This window comes from Pleurodeles waltl, chromosome 4_2 (assembly GCF_031143425.1).
Source record: "Pleurodeles waltl isolate 20211129_DDA chromosome 4_2, aPleWal1.hap1.20221129, whole genome shotgun sequence".
Classification (NCBI taxonomy): Eukaryota; Metazoa; Chordata; class Amphibia; order Caudata; family Salamandridae; genus Pleurodeles; species Pleurodeles waltl.
This window is the reverse complement of record NC_090443.1, coordinates 1,012,692,174-1,012,712,216: the sequence shown is the minus strand read 5'-3', so window position 1 is coordinate 1,012,712,216 and position 20,043 is coordinate 1,012,692,174. Positions and strand designations below refer to the sequence as shown.

Genomic DNA, 20,043 nt, shown 5'->3' with positions numbered 1-20,043 from the left:
CCAGCAGGGGGACAGGTAGAACACTCAGTAGGAGGTCAGGTACCAGGGAGTCATCAGTTCCTCGTTAGTATAGTGGTCAGTATCCCCGCCTGTCACGCAGGAGACCGGGGTTCAATTCCCCGACGGGGAGACTATGTTTATGACTTAACAATATACATTTTGTTATTTTTTTACTTTATAATCTCGACATTTTAGAAGTATTGCCATTTAATGTATATGAAGTGCATTGTATAATCTGATCAGTGCAGCATATAGAATTGTAATAAATACCAACACCGAGGCGCCTCTAGCAGAGCGCTGGCAGGCTTGGAAATCCAACAGAGAAAGCTTTCAACATGAAGGAATCAAGTTTTGGGAACACATTTGTACATTTTGATTTTAAGTTATGGACCACTTTGTCGACAGCGAATGTTTAATATTTACAGAAAAAACTAAGTACTATGTGGTGAACAATTGGTACTGGCTGTTTTGCTTGATTATCAATTCCACGTAATCGCGTCATGGTTAATTTTAAATGTATTATAAGCTTCATCACTATTACTTTTTCTAGTTGCGCCTCTGATTTTCAACTAAAACTATACATCATCTATGCAAACAATTAGAACCAAACTGTATCTTTTTTAATAACGAACGTACTTTTCTGAAATTGGAGTGAACGCAAGTTGTAGTAACGAAGAAAAGTAGGCTTCCGGGTAGTGTATTGGTTATTCATTTTTTTTAAATAGTTTGATTCCCTATCAAGTATTCTCCATCTATTTAATGTAAATCTATTTACTGTGCAGTATTTCTTTCTTCGTGGCATCCATTAATGCAGTGTGTCTTCCATGTCTGGTGTTTTATTCTGGCTTTTTGTATATCTTGGTCAGTCGGCGAAAGCGTAGGTTTAAGCCTGTGTGGTGATGTCTGGTCCACACTGCTGTAAAGAGAGCAGCGACCCCCGGCGAGGCTTCTTTCAGACTAAGGGGGGAGGTGATGAGAGACCTGGACACCTGTAAAGATACCTGTGAACTCTCCAAAACAACAGAGCCCCTCCATGGGCTCTTGGCTAGGACGTTAGACCGAAGCGCTAAAGATCCCAGGTTTCCACAGTGACTTTTTGTTTGATATCCATTACCTTCAGTGCTGAGTAGTCAAACTTTAAACCCTCTCAAACTTGGTAAAATAAAACATTACTTTAACAACATCAATCTATTTCCCTCCACATTCCAGCTTCTTTCTTCCTTCACCCCTCATTTCTTTCTGAGCCCCCTTCAGACCGTCTTTATTTTCTTTATTGGAACAAGTTTCTCAAAGCCCTACTCAGTGTGAGTCTCAGAACTGAGAGAATACTCTCACAGGCTGTAAGTTCACTGCTAGGAGTAAAGGTTTACTCCTTGTATGAAGGTCTGCAAGGGTGAAGTGCAACTTTACACAAACTACTATTTGAATACAATCTCCCGGACCTTCCGTAACCTGAGTCTAGACAGAAATATTTAGAATTCTTCTCTGAAAAGTGGCAACCCTCCTGCACGACTTGAAAGCAGACAATACTCATCATTAGAATCCACAGCCAGCAACACTAGAAAACTGCCACTCATGACCAAGTTACCAGCAAGTTGGGCTACGGGGATGCTCTCTATGCTTGAAACATCAGATAACTCACTAGAAAACTACCAACTACCTGGAACTTGGCACCCAGACTCACCCTCAACCTCCCACTCTGAATTCACATCACACCACACCTCAGAGAGCTCCACTGTCTCCCGACACACAAATGAACTAATTTCAAACACCTTACATACACATTCAAGGCACAACACAACGTAGGCCCCACCTACTTGACCAGTTGCATCTCTTTCCACAACCACCAAGAGACCTCCATCTACTCAGGTCTCCTACTCACACACATCCCATACATACAGAGAACCAGATCAGGAGGATGGGTGTTCTGTTGCATCACTCCTAAAGCATGGAATGGACTCCCATTTCACATCAGAGCGTTTTCTTCTCTTCTTCAATTCTGCAAGAAGTTGAAGACCTGCGTTTTTAATAAACCAACCTACCTTAGACAGGGCTACACACACACACGCCTGCTCAGCGCCAGGAAACCCTTGCAGGTGATTGCGTGCCTTACAAGTACCCATAACATTACAGATGCACCCCCATGGCTCCACCAGATGTTTCACAGCAATGGGTGTGAAAGAGCATAACATGGCTGTGCCTTTATGCTTTCTTTGGAAGAAGAGAAGGACAGCATTTACCTTCATATATTGTGTGAAAAACTATACCCATGTAAATGTGATGCATTAAATACCACAACATTATGGTGCCTTTGTGCGTGATATTACACTTGTTACATATAAACTGTTTTTATGAAATGTTAACCAGATGCATTTATACCTTGCTATCTTAACAAATGATATATTTTATAGTCACTCTTCACTTACTGTGTTTAAGAGAATTGCATTTGTAAAAACATAACTAAAATGTGTTTCCATTCCATTGTTCAGGCTGGAGTTAAGGTCTGACAATTCCTATGTTTAATTTCAACATGAAACTTGCTTTGTTTGTGCGCTATTTTTCTTTCGTCTGCAGGTGATAGGTAAGGAAGCGAGAGTTGGGTTGCCAAGGACCAAACTTGGTAACAAGAAGCTACAAGAACGGCTCCCTTACTATATTCCTGGGCATGGATGTAATCCAAGGTGGAGCAGATGTGTTCAGAAGAGGATAAAAGTGAATTGGACATAATTCACAATGGTGTCTTGTTAGTAATTGTTTCTTTGGGTGTGATGTCAGCCACTGGAAGGCTCTGGGGTGATTAAAGTGTTGTTTAGTTAGGCAGAGATTCAGAATCTTTTTGCCCCCTTGACTAGAGTGGACTCTAAGGGAAAGATAACTCTCCTTGACTAAGTGGCAGTCGCGACTCACGAGGTTACCAGAGGTGGGGTGGAGAGCGGGGTGTGGGGAGGCAAGGAGAATATTAACATATTAAAAAGTTAAAAAACTAAAAACTTACCTGCTCCGCCGCACCGCTGCTCCTCCGTCAGCAGCAGGCTCCCAGCCTGCCCTGCGGCCAATACTGACGCTGCTTAGAGAAGCGTTAGGATTGGCTGGGAGTGCCCAGCCACGGCGCTCCCAGACAGACTGGGAGCCTGTGCCTGCTCTCTCCAGCCCGGCAGCAGTGTGCCCCCGATTGCCGGCCAAACACACATGTGCACTGAGGGGAGTGCACAGTGCACTCCCCTCACTGCTCATCTCCCCCAATGCCCCACCCCTTTATAATTCTCAGTATAATGTACAGTTGACATCAGCTCCCGCGTGCTTCTGTAGTGTAGTGGTTATCACGTTCGCTGCCCCCGTGAAAGGTCGCGGGTTTGAAACTGGGCAGAAACACTTTTAAAACTTCCATCTACCTTGTTCTGCATTATTATTAATATATATGACCCCCTAACTTGTTCTGCATTATTAATATATATGACGAGCGATACTTCTGTGCTACAATTTTAATTGATATCATCCATATAGTAACATATTTCAAATAAACAAGATAAGCAACGCAGAGATGATGTAAACTGTGCAAAAGATATTAGCTCGCTTGTAATTAGTACGGGACTGAAAATTTTAAAATAATACAAAACTAAAGAAATGAATGTTAAATTATTAAAACTACAGCAGGTTCTACCGAGATTCGAACTCAGATCGCTGGACTCAAAGTCCAGAGTGCTAACCATTACACCAAGGACCCTTCCATTGACATTGCACTGTTAAACCAACGCTACTGCATTTCTGGGATGCATATGTTACACGTGTACTGATCCTGTTTTGTGATGACATTTGCGGCACATCAACGTGCTAAATAAAAAGACATTTGCGCTGACTAACCAGGGCAAATACGTTCAAATGACGATGCCCAATTGCTGTAGCATCAGTGCAGGGTATGTAATGTAGCGCCTGGGGTCTAGCTTCTATGCCCCAACCATAATCTCCCTTCTGGTGATGCGCGTCACGAGCTACACTTTATGTGGAAGCGCGAGGGATGCCTGAAGAAGTCAAAGACACGCAGGCAGCCGTGGGACTGACACTGTGCTCGAGAGCGCCTAGCAGCAGTTTCTAGGTGCTTCCAGGGGTGAGATGATGGCTGTCAGGCCTTTGCTGGGAGCCAGGGGTGGTCTCGCCTACCGGGGGACGAGGAGTTTTCGCAACAGATGCTTGTCTCAAAAAGGTGGGGTGGGCTGGGGCAGAGTCAGTCATGGGCAGCCTCCAAATTGGCTCACTAGTAAAGTGCCCCCTGCTGGTACCTGAGCATGACTTACAGGTCACATTCTTAAATCCAAACCGAGTGGGCTCAACGCTTTTTCCTCACAAGGTAAATAAAGGGGCTGATATGTATGCTTGTTATTTACGGTGCTATGAACGTGGCATATGGAACTAGCAAACACTTTAGAAATCAGGTCACTTTACTTTCCTTTTGTTGCACAAGAGCACAGAACCGGATGTGTAGCTCCTCACGTGCACTGTGGCTGGCCAGGGATGGACACTTTACAGAACCAGTGCTGAGCCTCTTAAGCAGAGCTGGATCTGTTCAAGTCTGTGCAAACCCTGGGCCTGCTCTCAGCCTGGCAAGCTGCAGACAATGTTGGGTGTAGCCTCAAATGTGAAATCGTTACAAGTTACCACTGTTTGTAGTGAGTTTAATAAACACTGTCTCTGGCTTCCTTCCTGCACGAGGCCAGGGAGGAAGCAGTGTCACTCTCCCCCATCCTGTGTGTTAGAGAATGGTTTCCATTGCAGTGGGAGGCGGGGCCGTCCATGCCAGGTTTTCAAGGTGACCTCTGACGAGCTTAGTATGTAACTGTTGTTCATTTCTGGCAATCATATATATATCTTGTGGATATCCTGCAAATCCGGCATGGATCCGACTCTACTGGACTTATGTTGGGCACCCTTGCACTAGAGCAAGGTTTTTTATGTAAAACTGGTAAGTGTTAATATTGTCATTGTTCACGCCTTCACCAATCACAGGGGGGGCAACATGCCTGCATCCTCACCGCACACTCCCTATCATTCTTACACTGAGCGCCAAGCTTTCCAAAGTTTAAGAATCTACACAACTTTCAGCATTCCAGCTGAGTTCATTGGCCGACATACTTGTTGTGATGGTTTTGCCATTTTATTTCCTGAGCTGTACTTTTCTCAAGAAAGTTAGTTCCCATTATTTTTAATAAACCATTGAGAATGCTGAGAAATCACTTTGTGCGTCTGCGACAAGACACATTTATTTTTTTGAATTCTAAGTAAAGGTAATCAAGATGGAAAGACAATGGCTGTATGACTGACTTCAACAGAAAGCCCTCCCCCATGCTTGCTGCTGAAATATTCAGATATTAGAAAAGCACTGAAAATGTGCATTGCTAAAGCGGCATGTGTTTTCCAGAGTACGCAAATGAAGAGGAAAAGCACGCCTTGCCGATTAAAATGCAGAGTCACCCTTTGTAGTTATTGTGCGATGAGTTTCCAAAAAGTACTCCGGTGGTAGATGAAATGATGCTGATTGTAGGTTTGTGCTGTTGGAGAATGAGATAGGCATCTGAAAATAACCAGCATGCATCCTGAAGACACAGCTTGATATGTGACCTCGGTCTTTAAATGCCCAGCAAACATACACATGGTCACCATGTGCCCCACTGCTGGCAGGTACATAACCTGAAGGCTGCAGTCACATGATGCTTCCGTCCCTTCGATAGCTCAGTTGGTAGAGCGGAGGACTGTAGTGGTGAAGCTGATATCCTTAGGTCGCTGGTTCAAATCCGGCTCGAAGGATTTTTGGGGGTATTTGCTCTTCATATTTCATTTCACATTCTGAAATGAAAATACGCCATGTTTTGAAGCAAGGACGCTAGCGCTTGACAATTGTTTTTGTCTCCCCCATTTTTATCAGATGGCACCAAGAAGTGAATTTAGCCAGAGCACAAATGGACGGAGGTGCAGCCGCTGATCCCAGTGACTGTCAGAGAGAGAAAAGGAGGAGTCTGTGCAGAGGAAGCTGTAAATCAGTGATACACAGAGACCGGCTCCTTCCTTGCATAGACGGGGCCACAACTGGCATTTCTGGGGGTGCAGCGCCCCCAGCAGGGGGACAGGTAGAACACTCAGTAGGAGGTCAGGTACCAGGGAGTCATCAGTTCCTCGTTAGTATAGTGGTCAGTATCCCCGCCTGTCACGCAGGAGACCGGGGTTCAATTCCCCGACGGGGAGACTATGTTTATGACTTAACAATATACATTTTGTTATTTTTTTACTTTATAATCTCGACATTTTAGAAGTATTGCCATTTAATGTATATGAAGTGCATTGTATAATCTGATCAGTGCAGCATATAGAATTGTAATAAATACCAACACCGAGGCGCCTCTAGCAGAGCGCTGGCAGGCTTGGAAATCCAACAGAGAAAGCTTTCAACATGAAGGAATCAAGTTTTGGGAACACATTTGTACATTTTGATTTTAAGTTATGGACCACTTTGTCGACAGCGAATGTTTAATATTTACAGAAAAAACTAAGTACTATGTGGTGAACAATTGGTACTGGCTGTTTTGCTTGATTATCAATTCCACGTAATCGCGTCATGGTTAATTTTAAATGTATTATAAGCTTCATCACTATTACTTTTTCTAGTTGCGCCTCTGATTTTCAACTAAAACTATACATCATCTATGCAAACAATTAGAACCAAACTGTATCTTTTTTAATAACGAACGTACTTTTCTGAAATTGGAGTGAACGCAAGTTGTAGTAACGAAGAAAAGTAGGCTTCCGGGTAGTGTATTGGTTATTCATTTTTTTTAAATAGTTTGATTCCCTATCAAGTATTCTCCATCTATTTAATGTAAATCTATTTACTGTGCAGTATTTCTTTCTTCGTGGCATCCATTAATGCAGTGTGTCTTCCATGTCTGGTGTTTTATTCTGGCTTTTTGTATATCTTGGTCAGTCGGCGAAAGCGTAGGTTTAAGCCTGTGTGGTGATGTCTGGTCCACACTGCTGTAAAGAGAGCAGCGACCCCCGGCGAGGCTTCTTTCAGACTAAGGGGGGAGGTGATGAGAGACCTGGACACCTGTAAAGATACCTGTGAACTCTCCAAAACAACAGAGCCCCTCCATGGGCTCTTGGCTAGGACGTTAGACCGAAGCGCTAAAGATCCCAGGTTTCCACAGTGACTTTTTGTTTGATATCCATTACCTTCAGTGCTGAGTAGTCAAACTTTAAACCCTCTCAAACTTGGTAAAATAAAACATTACTTTAACAACATCAATCTATTTCCCTCCACATTCCAGCTTCTTTCTTCCTTCACCCCTCATTTCTTTCTGAGCCCCCTTCAGACCGTCTTTATTTTCTTTATTGGAACAAGTTTCTCAAAGCCCTACTCAGTGTGAGTCTCAGAACTGAGAGAATACTCTCACAGGCTGTAAGTTCACTGCTAGGAGTAAAGGTTTACTCCTTGTATGAAGGTCTGCAAGGGTGAAGTGCAACTTTACACAAACTACTATTTGAATACAATCTCCCGGACCTTCCGTAACCTGAGTCTAGACAGAAATATTTAGAATTCTTCTCTGAAAAGTGGCAACCCTCCTGCACGACTTGAAAGCAGACAATACTCATCATTAGAATCCACAGCCAGCAACACTAGAAAACTGCCACTCATGACCAAGTTACCAGCAAGTTGGGCTACGGGGATGCTCTCTATGCTTGAAACATCAGATAACTCACTAGAAAACTACCAACTACCTGGAACTTGGCACCCAGACTCACCCTCAACCTCCCACTCTGAATTCACATCACACCACACCTCAGAGAGCTCCACTGTCTCCCGACACACAAATGAACTAATTTCAAACACCTTACATACACATTCAAGGCACAACACAACGTAGGCCCCACCTACTTGACCAGTTGCATCTCTTTCCACAACCACCAAGAGACCTCCATCTACTCAGGTCTCCTACTCACACACATCCCATACATACAGAGAACCAGATCAGGAGGATGGGTGTTCTGTTGCATCACTCCTAAAGCATGGAATGGACTCCCATTTCACATCAGAGCGTTTTCTTCTCTTCTTCAATTCTGCAAGAAGTTGAAGACCTGCGTTTTTAATAAACCAACCTACCTTAGACAGGGCTACACACACACACGCCTGCTCAGCGCCAGGAAACCCTTGCAGGTGATTGCGTGCCTTACAAGTACCCATAACATTACAGATGCACCCCCATGGCTCCACCAGATGTTTCACAGCAATGGGTGTGAAAGAGCATAACATGGCTGTGCCTTTATGCTTTCTTTGGAAGAAGAGAAGGACAGCATTTACCTTCATATATTGTGTGAAAAACTATACCCATGTAAATGTGATGCATTAAATACCACAACATTATGGTGCCTTTGTGCGTGATATTACACTTGTTACATATAAACTGTTTTTATGAAATGTTAACCAGATGCATTTATACCTTGCTATCTTAACAAATGATATATTTTATAGTCACTCTTCACTTACTGTGTTTAAGAGAATTGCATTTGTAAAAACATAACTAAAATGTGTTTCCATTCCATTGTTCAGGCTGGAGTTAAGGTCTGACAATTCCTATGTTTAATTTCAACATGAAACTTGCTTTGTTTGTGCGCTATTTTTCTTTCGTCTGCAGGTGATAGGTAAGGAAGCGAGAGTTGGGTTGCCAAGGACCAAACTTGGTAACAAGAAGCTACAAGAACGGCTCCCTTACTATATTCCTGGGCATGGATGTAATCCAAGGTGGAGCAGATGTGTTCAGAAGAGGATAAAAGTGAATTGGACATAATTCACAATGGTGTCTTGTTAGTAATTGTTTCTTTGGGTGTGATGTCAGCCACTGGAAGGCTCTGGGGTGATTAAAGTGTTGTTTAGTTAGGCAGAGATTCAGAATCTTTTTGCCCCCTTGACTAGAGTGGACTCTAAGGGAAAGATAACTCTCCTTGACTAAGTGGCAGTCGCGACTCACGAGGTTACCAGAGGTGGGGTGGAGAGCGGGGTGTGGGGAGGCAAGGAGAATATTAACATATTAAAAAGTTAAAAAACTAAAAACTTACCTGCTCCGCCGCACCGCTGCTCCTCCGTCAGCAGCAGGCTCCCAGCCTGCCCTGCGGCCAATCCTGACGCTGCTCAGAGAAGCGTTAGGATTGGCTGGGAGTGCCCAGCCACGGCGCTCCCAGACAGACTGGGAGCCTGTGCCTGCTCTCTCCAGCCCGGCAGCAGTGTGCCCCAGATTGCCGGCCAAACACACATGTGCACTGAGGGGAGTGCACAGTGCACTCCCCTCACTGCTCATCTCCCCCAATGCCCCACCCCTTTATAATTCTCAGTATAATGTACAGTTGACATCAGCTCCCGCGTGCTTCTGTAGTGTAGTGGTTATCACGTTCGCTGCCCCCGTGAAAGGTCGCGGGTTTGAAACTGGGCAGAAACACTTTTAAAACTTCCATCTACCTTGTTCTGCATTATTATTAATATATATGACCCCCTAACTTGTTCTGCATTATTAATATATATGACGAGCGATACTTCTGTGCTACAATTTTAATTGATATCATCCATATAGTAACATATTTCAAATAAACAAGATAAGCAACGCAGAGATGATGTAAACTGTGCAAAAGATATTAGCTCGCTTGTAATTAGTACGGGACTGAAAATTTTAAAATAATACAAAACTAAAGAAATGAATGTTAAATTATTAAAACTACAGCAGGTTCTACCGAGATTCGAACTCAGATCGCTGGACTCAAAGTCCAGAGTGCTAACCATTACACCAAGGACCCTTCCATTGACATTGCACTGTTAAACCAACGCTACTGCATTTCTGGGATGCATATGTTACACGTGTACTGATCCTGTTTTGTGATGACATTTGCGGCACATCAACGTGCTAAATAAAAAGACATTTGCGCTGACTAACCAGGGCAAATACGTTCAAATGACGATGCCCAATTGCTGTAGCATCAGTGCAGGGTATGTAATGTAGCGCCTGGGGTCTAGCTTCTATGCCCCAACCATAATCTCCCTTCTGGTGATGCGCGTCACGAGCTACACTTTATGTGGAAGCGCGAGGGATGCCTGAAGAAGTCAAAGACACGCAGGCAGCCGTGGGACTGACACTGTGCTCGAGAGCGCCTAGCAGCAGGGTTTCTAGGTGCTTCCAGGGGTGAGATGATGGCTGTCAGGCCTTTGCTGGGAGCCAGGGGTGGTCTCGCCTACCGGGGGACGAGGAGTTTTCGCAACAGATGCTTGTCTCAAAAAGGTGGGGTGGGCTGGGGCAGAGTCAGTCATGGGCAGCCTCCAAATTGGCTCACTAGTAAAGTGCCCCCTGCTGGTACCTGAGCATGACTTACAGGTCACATTCTTAAATCCAAACCGAGTGGGCTCAACGCTTTTTCCTCACAAGGTAAATAAAGGGGCTGATATGTATGCTTGTTATTTACGGTGCTATGAACGTGGCATATGGAACTAGCAAACACTTTAGAAATCAGGTCACTTTACTTTCCTTTTGTTGCACAAGAGCACAGAACCGGATGTGTAGCTCCTCACGTGCACTGTGGCTGGCCAGGGATGGACACTTTACAGAACCAGTGCTGAGCCTCTTAAGCAGAGCTGGATCTGTTCAAGTCTGTGCAAACCCTGGGCCTGCTCTCAGCCTGGCAAGCTGCAGACAATGTTGGGTGTAGCCTCAAATGTGAAATCGTTCCAAGTTGCCACTGTTTGTAGTGAGTTTAACAGACACTGTCTCTGGCTTCCTTCCTGCACGAGGCCAGGTAGGAAGCAGTATCACTCTCCCCCATCCTGTGTGTTAGAGAATGGTTTCCATTGCAGTGGGAGGCGGGGCCGTCCATGCCAGGTTTTCAAGGTGACCTCTGACGAGCTTAGTATGTAACTGTTGTTCATTTCTGGCAATCATATATATATCTTGTGGATATCCTGCAAATCCGGCATGGATCCGACTCTACTGGACTTATGTTGGGCACCCTTGCACTAGAGCAAGGTTTTTTATGTAAAACTGGTAAGTGTTAATATTGTCATTGTTCACGCCTTCACCAATCACAGGGGGGGCAACATGCCTGCATCCTCACCCCACACTCCCTATCATTCTTACACTGAGCGCCAAGCTTTCCAAAGTTTAAGAATCTACACAACTTTCAGCATTCCAGCTGAGTTCATTGGCCGACATACTTGTTGTGATGGTTTTGCCATTTTATTTCCTGAGCTGTACTTTTCTCAAGAAAGTTAGTTCCCATTATTTTTAATAAACCATTGAGAATGCTGAGAAATCACTTTGTGCGTCTGCGACAAGACACATTTATTTTTTTGAATTCTAAGTAAAGGTAATCAAGATGGAAAGACAATGGCTGTATGACTGACTTCAACAGAAAGCCCTCCCCCATGCTTGCTGCTGAAATATTCAGATATTAGAAAAGCACTGAAAATGTGCATTGCTAAAGCGGCATGTGTTTTCCAGAGTACGCAAATGAAGAGGAAAAGCACGCCTTGCCGATTAAAATGCAGAGTCACCCTTTGTAGTTATTGTGCGATGAGTTTCCAAAAAGTACTCCGGTGGTAGATGAAATGATGCTGATTGTAGGTTTGTGCTGTTGGAGAATGAGATAGGCATCTGAAAATAACCAGCATGCATCCTGAAGACACAGCTTGATATGTGACCTCGGTCTTTAAATGCCCAGCAAACATACACATGGTCACCATGTGCCCCACTGCTGGCAGGTACATAACCTGAAGGCTGCAGTCACATGATGCTTCCGTCCCTTCGATAGCTCAGTTGGTAGAGCGGAGGACTGTAGTGGTGAAGCTGATATCCTTAGGTCGCTGGTTCAAATCCGGCTCGAAGGATTTTTGGGGGTATTTGCTCTTCATATTTCATTTCACATTCTGAAATGAAAATACGCCATGTTTTGAAGCAAGGACGCTAGAGCTTGACAATTGTTTTTGTCTCCCCCATTTTTATCAGATGGCACCAAGAAGTGAATTTAGCCAGAGCACAAATGGACGGAGGTGCAGCCGCTGATCCCAGTGACTGTCAGAGAGAGAAAAGGAGGAGTCTGTGCAGAGGAAGCTGTAAATCAGTGATACACAGAGACCGGCTCCTTCCTTGCATAGACGGGGCCACAACTGGCATTTCTGGGGGTGCAGCGCCCCCAGCAGGGGGACAGGTAGAACACTCAGTAGGAGGTCAGGTACCAGGGAGTCATCAGTTCCTCGTTAGTATAGTGGTCAGTATCCCCGCCTGTCACGCAGGAGACCGGGGTTCAATTCCCCGACGGGGAGACTATGTTTATGACTTAACAATATACATTTTGTTATTTTTTTACTTTATAATCTCGACATTTTAGAAGTATTGCCATTTAATGTATATGAAGTGCATTGTATAATCTGATCAGTGCAGCATATAGAATTGTAATAAATACCAACACCGAGGCGCCTCTAGCAGAGCGCTGGCAGGCTTGGAAATCCAACAGAGAAAGCTTTCAACATGAAGGAATCAAGTTTTGGGAACACATTTGTACATTTTGATTTTAAGTTATGGACCACTTTGTCGACAGCGAATGTTTAATATTTACAGAAAAAACTAAGTACTATGTGGTGAACAATTGGTACTGGCTGTTTTGCTTGATTATCAATTCCACGTAATCGCGTCATGGTTAATTTTAAATGTATTATAAGCTTCATCACTATTACTTTTTCTAGTTGCGCCTCTGATTTTCAACTAAAACTATACATCATCTATGCAAACAATTAGAACCAAAATGTATCTTTTTTAATAACGAACGTACTTTTCTGAAATTGGAGTGAACGCAAGTTGTAGTAACGAAGAAAAGTAGGCTTCCGGGTAGTGTATTGGTTATTCATTTTTTTTAAATAGTTTGATTCCCTATCAAGTATTCTCCATCTATTTAATGTAAATCTATTTACTGTGCAGTATTTCTTTCTTCGTGGCATCCATTAATGCAGTGTGTCTTCCATGTCTGGTGTTTTATTCTGGCTTTTTGTATATCTTGGTCAGTCGGCGAAAGCGTAGGTTTAAGCCTGTGTGGTGATGTCTGGTCCACACTGCTGTAAAGAGAGCAGCGACCCCCGGCGAGGCTTCTTTCAGACTAAGGGGGGAGGTGATGAGAGACCTGGACACCTGTAAAGATACCTGTGAACTCTCCAAAACAACAGAGCCCCTCCATGGGCTCTTGGCTAGGACGTTAGACCGAAGCGCTAAAGATCCCAGGTTTCCACAGTGACTTTTTGTTTGATATCCATTACCTTCAGTGCTGAGTAGTCAAACTTTAAACCCTCTCAAACTTGGTAAAATAAAACATTACTTTAACAACATCAATCTATTTCCCTCCACATTCCAGCTTCTTTCTTCCTTCACCCCTCATTTCTTTCTGAGCCCCCTTCAGACCGTCTTTATTTTCTTTATTGGAACAAGTTTCTCAAAGCCCTACTCAGTGTGAGTCTCAGAACTGAGAGAATACTCTCACAGGCTGTAAGTTCACTGCTAGGAGTAAAGGTTTACTCCTTGTATGAAGGTCTGCAAGGGTGAAGTGCAACTTTACACAAACTACTATTTGAATACAATCTCCCGGACCTTCCGTAACCTGAGTCTAGACAGAAATATTTAGAATTCTTCTCTGAAAAGTGGCAACCCTCCTGCACGACTTGAAAGCAGACAATACTCATCATTAGAATCCACAGCCAGCAACACTAGAAAACTGCCACTCATGACCAAGTTACCAGCAAGTTGGGCTACGGGGATGCTCTCTATGCTTGAAACATCAGATAACTCACTAGAAAACTACCAACTACCTGGAACTTGGCACCCAGACTCACCCTCAACCTCCCACTCTGAATTCACATCACACCACACCTCAGAGAGCTCCACTGTCTCCCGACACACAAATGAACTAATTTCAAACACCTTACATACACATTCAAGGCACAACACAACGTAGGCCCCACCTACTTGACCAGTTGCATCTCTTTCCACAACCACCAAGAGACCTCCATCTACTCAGGTCTCCTACTCACACACATCCCATACATACAGAGAACCAGATCAGGAGGATGGGTGTTCTGTTGCATCACTCCTAAAGCATGGAATGGACTCCCATTTCACATCAGAGCGTTTTCTTCTCTTCTTCAATTCTGCAAGAAGTTGAAGACCTGCGTTTTTAATAAACCAACCTACCTTAGACAGGGCTACACACACACACGCCTGCTCAGCGCCAGGAAACCCTTGCAGGTGATTGCGTGCCTTACAAGTACCCATAACATTACAGATGCACCCCCATGGCTCCACCAGATGTTTCACAGCAATGGGTGTGAAAGAGCATAACATGGCTGTGCCTTTATGCTTTCTTTGGAAGAAGAGAAGGACAGCATTTACCTTCATATATTGTGTGAAAAACTATACCCATGTAAATGTGATGCATTAAATACCACAACATTATGGTGCCTTTGTGCGTGATATTACACTTGTTACATATAAACTGTTTTTATGAAATGTTAACCAGATGCATTTATACCTTGCTATCTTAACAAATGATATATTTTATAGTCACTCTTCACTTACTGTGTTTAAGAGAATTGCATTTGTAAAAACATAACTAAAATGTGTTTCCATTCCATTGTTCAGGCTGGAGTTAAGGTCTGACAATTCCTATGTTTAATTTCAACATGAAACTTGCTTTGTTTGTGCGCTATTTTTCTTTCGTCTGCAGGTGATAGGTAAGGAAGCGAGAGTTGGGTTGCCAAGGACCAAACTTGGTAACAAGAAGCTACAAGAACGGCTCCCTTACTATATTCCTGGGCATGGATGTAATCCAAGGTGGAGCAGATGTGTTCAGAAGAGGATAAAAGTGAATTGGACATAATTCACAATGGTGTCTTGTTAGTAATTGTTTCTTTGGGTGTGATGTCAGCCACTGGAAGGCTCTGGGGTGATTAAAGTGTTGTTTAGTTAGGCAGAGATTCAGAATCTTTTTGCCCCCTTGACTAGAGTGGACTCTAAGGGAAAGATAACTCTCCTTGACTAAGTGGCAGTCGCGACTCACGAGGTTACCAGAGGTGGGGTGGAGAGCGGGGTGTGGGGAGGCAAGGAGAATATTAACATATTAAAAAGTTAAAAAACTAAAAACTTACCTGCTCCGCCGCACCGCTGCTCCTCCGTCAGCAGCAGGCTCCCAGCCTGCCCTGCGGCCAATACTGACGCTGCTTAGAGAAGCGTTAGGATTGGCTGGGAGTGCCCAGCCACGGCGCTCCCAGACAGACTGGGAGCCTGTGCCTGCTCTCTCCAGCCCGGCAGCAGTGTGCCCCCGATTGCCGGCCAAACACACATGTGCACTGAGGGGAGTGCACAGTGCACTCCCCTCACTGCTCATCTCCCCCAATGCCCCACCCCTTTATAATTCTCAGTATAATGTACAGTTGACATCAGCTCCCGCGTGCTTCTGTAGTGTAGTGGTTATCACGTTCGCTGCCCCCGTGAAAGGTCGCGGGTTTGAAACTGGGCAGAAACACTTTTAAAACTTCCATCTACCTTGTTCTGCATTATTATTAATATATATGACCCCCTAACTTGTTCTGCATTATTAATATATATGACGAGCGATACTTCTGTGCTACAATTTTAATTGATATCATCCATATAGTAACATATTTCAAATAAACAAGATAAGCAACGCAGAGATGATGTAAACTGTGCAAAAGATATTAGCTCGCTTGTAATTAGTACGGGACTGAAAATTTTAAAATAATACAAAACTAAAGAAATGAATGTTAAATTATTAAAACTACAGCAGGTTCTACCGAGATTCGAACTCAGATCGCTGGACTCAAAGTCCAGAGTGCTAACCATTACACCAAGGACCCTTCCATTGACATTGCACTGTTAAACCAACGCTACTGCATTTCTGGGATGCATATGTTACACGTGTACTGATCCTGTTTTGTGATGACATTTGCGGCACATCAACGTGCTAAATAAAAAGACATTTGCGCTGACTAACCAGGGCAAATACGTTCAAATGACGATGCCCAATTGCTGTAGCATCAGTGCAGGGTATGTAATGTAGCGCCTGGGGTCTAGCTTCTATGCCCCAACCATAATCTCCCTTCTGGTGATGCGCGTCACGAGCTACACTTTATGTGGAAGCGCGAGGGATGCCTGAAGAAGTCAAAGACACGCAGGCAGCCGTGGGACTGACACTGTGCTCGAGAGCGCCTAGCAGCAGGGTTTCTAGGTGCTTCCAGGGGTGAGATGATGGCTGTCAGGCCTTTGCTGGGAGCCAGGGGTGGTCTCGCCTACCGGGGGACGAGGAGTTTTCGCAACAGATGCTTGTCTCAAAAAGGTGGGGTGGGCTGGGGCAGAGTCAGTCATGGGCAGCCTCCAAATTGGCTCACTAGTAAAGTGCCCCCTGCTGGTACCTGAGCATGACTTACAGGTCACATTCTTAAATCCAAACCGAGTGGGCTCAACGCTTTTTCCTCACAAGGTAAATAAAGGGGCTGATATGTATGCTTGTTATTTACGGTGCTATGAACGTGGCATATGGAACTAGCAAACACTTTAGAAATCAGGTCACTTTACTTTCCTTTTGTTGCACAAGAGCACAGAACCGGATGTGTAGCTCCTCACGTGCACTGTGGCTGGCCAGGGATGGACACTTTACAGAACCAGTGCTGAGCCTCTTAAGCAGAGCTGGATCTGTTCAAGTCTGTGCAAACCCTGGGCCTGCTCTCAGCCTGGCAAGCTGCAGACAATGTTGGGTGTAGCCTCAAATGTGAAATCGTTACAAGTTACCACTGTTTGTAGTGAGTTTAATAAACACTGTCTCTGGCTTCCTTCCTGCACGAGGCCAGGTAGGAAGCAGTATCACTCCCCCCATCCTGTGTGTTAGAGAATGGTTTCCATTGCAGTGGGAGGCGGGGCCGTCCATGCCAGGTTTTCAAGGTGACCTCTGACGAGCTTAGTATGTAACTGTTGTTCATTTCTGGCAATCATATATATATCTTGTGGATATCCTGCAAATCCGGCATGGATCCGACTCTACTGGACTTATGTTGGGCACCCTTGCACTAGAGCAAGGTTTTTTATGTAAAACTGGTAAGTGTTAATATTGTCATTGTTCACGCCTTCACCAATCACAGGGGGGGCAACATGCCTGCATCCTCACCGCACACTCCCTATCATTCTTACACTGAGCGCCAAGCTTTCCAAAGTTTAAGAATCTACACAACTTTCAGCATTCCAGCTGAGTTCATTGGCCGACATACTTGTTGTGATGGTTTTGCCATTTTATTTCCTGAGCTGTACTTTTCTCAAGAAAGTTAGTTCCCATTATTTTTAATAAACCATTGAGAATGCTGAGAAATCACTTTGTGCGTCTGCGACAAGACACATTTATTTTTTTGAATTCTAAGTAAAGGTAATCAAGATGGAAAGACAATGGCTGTATGACTGACTTCAACAGAAAGCCCTCCCCCATGCTTGCTGCTGAAATATTCAGATATTAGAAAAGCACTGAAAATGTGCATTGCTAAAGCGGCATGTGTTTTCCAGAGTACGCAAATGAAGAGGAAAAGCACGCCTTGCCGATTAAAATGCAGAGTCACCCTTTGTAGTTATTGTGCGATGAGTTTCCAAAAAGTACTCCGGTGGTAGATGAAATGATGCTGATTGTAGGTTTGTGCTGTTGGAGAATGAGATAGGCATCTGAAAATAACCAGCATGCATCCTGAAGACACAGCTTGATATGTGACCTCGGTCTTTAAATGCCCAGCAAACATACACATAGTCACCATGGGCTCCACTGCTGGCAGGTACATAACCTGAAGGCTGCAGTCACATGCTGCTTCCGTCCCTTCGATAGCTCAGTTGGTAGAGCGGAGGACTGTAGTGGTGAAGCTGATATCCTTAGGTCGCTGGTTCAAATCCGGCTCGAAGGATTTTTTTTCGTATTTGCTCTTCATATTTCTTTTCACATTCTGAAATTAAAATACGCCATGTTTTCAAGCAACGACGCTAGAGCTTGACAATTCTTTTTGTCTCCCCCATTTTTCTCAGATGGCACCAAGAAGTGAATTTAGCCAGAGCAGAAATGGACGGAGGTGCAGCCGCTGATCCCAGTGACTGTCAGAGAGAGAAAAGGAGGAGTCTGTGCAGAGGAAGCTGTAAATCAGTGATACACAGAGACCGGCTCCTTCCTGGCACGGGCGGGGTCAACACTGACATTTATGTGGGTGCAGCGCCCCCAGCAGGGGGACAGGTAGAACAATCAGTAGGAGGTCAGGTACCAGGGAGTCAACAATTCCTCGTTAGTATAGTGGTCAGTATCCCCGCCTGTCACGCGGGAGACCGGGGTTCAATTCCCCGACGGGGAGTGTGAATATATTTTTGCTTTTAGGACGACATATGTTTTAGTGTTAAATTGCATTTTTAACAATGAAATTACAACGTTCTGGAACAACTAAGAGACAGATGTACAAAACAAACGAGGAACTTTAACCCCCAATTAATTTGTACTGACGCGTGGAAAAGTTTAATGGGAAGATGGTGGAAACAACAGGATATTTTAAGATTTTAAGACCCGGGCAGAGGTCGCCTGCATCAGAGCTCGGCCTGCACGGACACGACCCTTTTGTTTCACTTTAAACTTTATTTTACCTGAAACTAAGGGAGACTTTGAGTCAGACGCGGGATGTTTCAGGTCAGACTCCCTTCTAATAACGCAGCCTGCAGGGGGTTCACATAAACACATTTTATTCACAATAGAAGAACAATTAGTGAACACAGTAATGAGATATGTGATCCGAATCAACACAATAAGGAAATGCTTGATCTGGGTCAATCGGGCTGTTACCTCTCGGGGCCACTTCTTATTTTCACACTAAACTCCTGAGCTTCCTCGTTTTTAAACAAAATACGAGGATGAATTCGAAAACGAGGCAAACAACGCGAAAAAAATCAAATGCGCTTGTTTTACAATTAAATGAGACTCACAAAAGGTGATGGAGGGATACTTGTAGTCAGCGCTTTAACTGAGGAAAAAGAAGTGCAGGTACTCACTCAACTGAGTGGTCAGGGCGATGGGGTGGGTTTAGAGGGGGGTTAGGGGCGGGGCTTGTGTGGGGTCACAGAATGGAGGTATGGAATGGGATCAGATTTTCAAGGGGTGCCACAGTGGTGACCGGGGATCTTTGAAAGTTGTGGGTTATAATGAGTGTGTTTCTTCAGTCACATAGTCAGGGACTCAGAAAGGAGCAGCACAAGCAGGGGAGTGAGTGGTAGTGAGTGGACAGGAGGGGCTACTCCACAATGGGGAAGGGACGTTCCCCCTCTGGCTCAGAGTCAGAGTTGAAAAATAAAACAATATTTGATTATCGTTTTATTTTTCAGCTGCTGGCTGAGCCAGCATGTGAAGGGAGGAACGGGGCTGGGCCATGGGTGGAAGGAGGAGGAGTGGCGTGAGTGCACCTAAGTGCGCATGTAAGTTTGGCCAGCAGTCTTGGGCTGGCTAAACTGACATGCACACTTAGGTTTCTGCAACCCGGCTGTGTTGCACAGCCAGGTTGGAGAAACAGCACAGACTCCAGTGCCCTGACTGAGCAGCAGACTAAGCAGCTCAGACCAATGCTGACACTGCTCTCATGCTAAATATAGCATGAGAGCAGCACCAGGATTGCACGAGGAGCCTGTGCTGGTGTACCAGAGTCTGCTGGAACATCAACACCATCAGGTAAGCAGTGAGGTGGCCTGTGGCGGACAGGTAGGGTTTTTTTAATTTTATTTTTAATTTTATTGTTTCTGCCTCCCCACCCTGTTCCCCCTTTGAGATTTGTGGCAGCCACCACTGTGACTGGACACTGCTCACCTTACCCTAAAGAGGCTGAATCAGGCACATCTTGTAGGTCAGTGGGCTATCGTCAGAGGGGGATACTCAGGGTAGTGAATGGCTTTCCTCAGGTCAAACAGAGAATCA

General features: G+C 44.5%; 7 non-coding genes across 7 annotated transcripts; all 7 read left to right on the top strand.

Annotated features, from left to right (window-relative positions):
* Positions 1-58: 58 nt before the first annotated feature.
* On the top strand, positions 59-130 carry TRNAD-GUC (transfer RNA aspartic acid (anticodon GUC)). Its single transcript has one exon. It is a non-coding gene; the product is annotated as a tRNA-Asp (tRNA).
* A 5,583-nt stretch (positions 131-5,713) lies between these two features.
* Positions 5,714-5,799, top strand: TRNAY-GUA (transfer RNA tyrosine (anticodon GUA)). The gene is given in 2 exon segments: positions 5,714-5,750; positions 5,764-5,799. It is a non-coding gene; the product is annotated as a tRNA-Tyr (tRNA).
* Positions 5,800-6,162: 363 nt separating this feature from the next.
* TRNAD-GUC (transfer RNA aspartic acid (anticodon GUC)) lies at positions 6,163-6,234 on the top strand. The gene has a single exon. It is a non-coding gene; the product is annotated as a tRNA-Asp (tRNA).
* Positions 6,235-11,819: 5,585 nt separating this feature from the next.
* On the top strand, positions 11,820-11,905 carry TRNAY-GUA (transfer RNA tyrosine (anticodon GUA)). The gene is given in 2 exon segments: positions 11,820-11,856; positions 11,870-11,905. It is a non-coding gene; the product is annotated as a tRNA-Tyr (tRNA).
* Positions 11,906-12,268: 363 nt separating this feature from the next.
* On the top strand, positions 12,269-12,340 carry TRNAD-GUC (transfer RNA aspartic acid (anticodon GUC)). The gene has a single exon. It is a non-coding gene; the product is annotated as a tRNA-Asp (tRNA).
* A 5,584-nt stretch (positions 12,341-17,924) lies between these two features.
* TRNAY-GUA (transfer RNA tyrosine (anticodon GUA)) lies at positions 17,925-18,010 on the top strand. Its single transcript is given in 2 exon segments — positions 17,925-17,961; positions 17,975-18,010. It is a non-coding gene; the product is annotated as a tRNA-Tyr (tRNA).
* Positions 18,011-18,373: 363 nt separating this feature from the next.
* Positions 18,374-18,445, top strand: TRNAD-GUC (transfer RNA aspartic acid (anticodon GUC)). The gene has a single exon. It is a non-coding gene; the product is annotated as a tRNA-Asp (tRNA).
* The last annotated feature ends 1,598 nt before the right edge of the window (positions 18,446-20,043 follow it).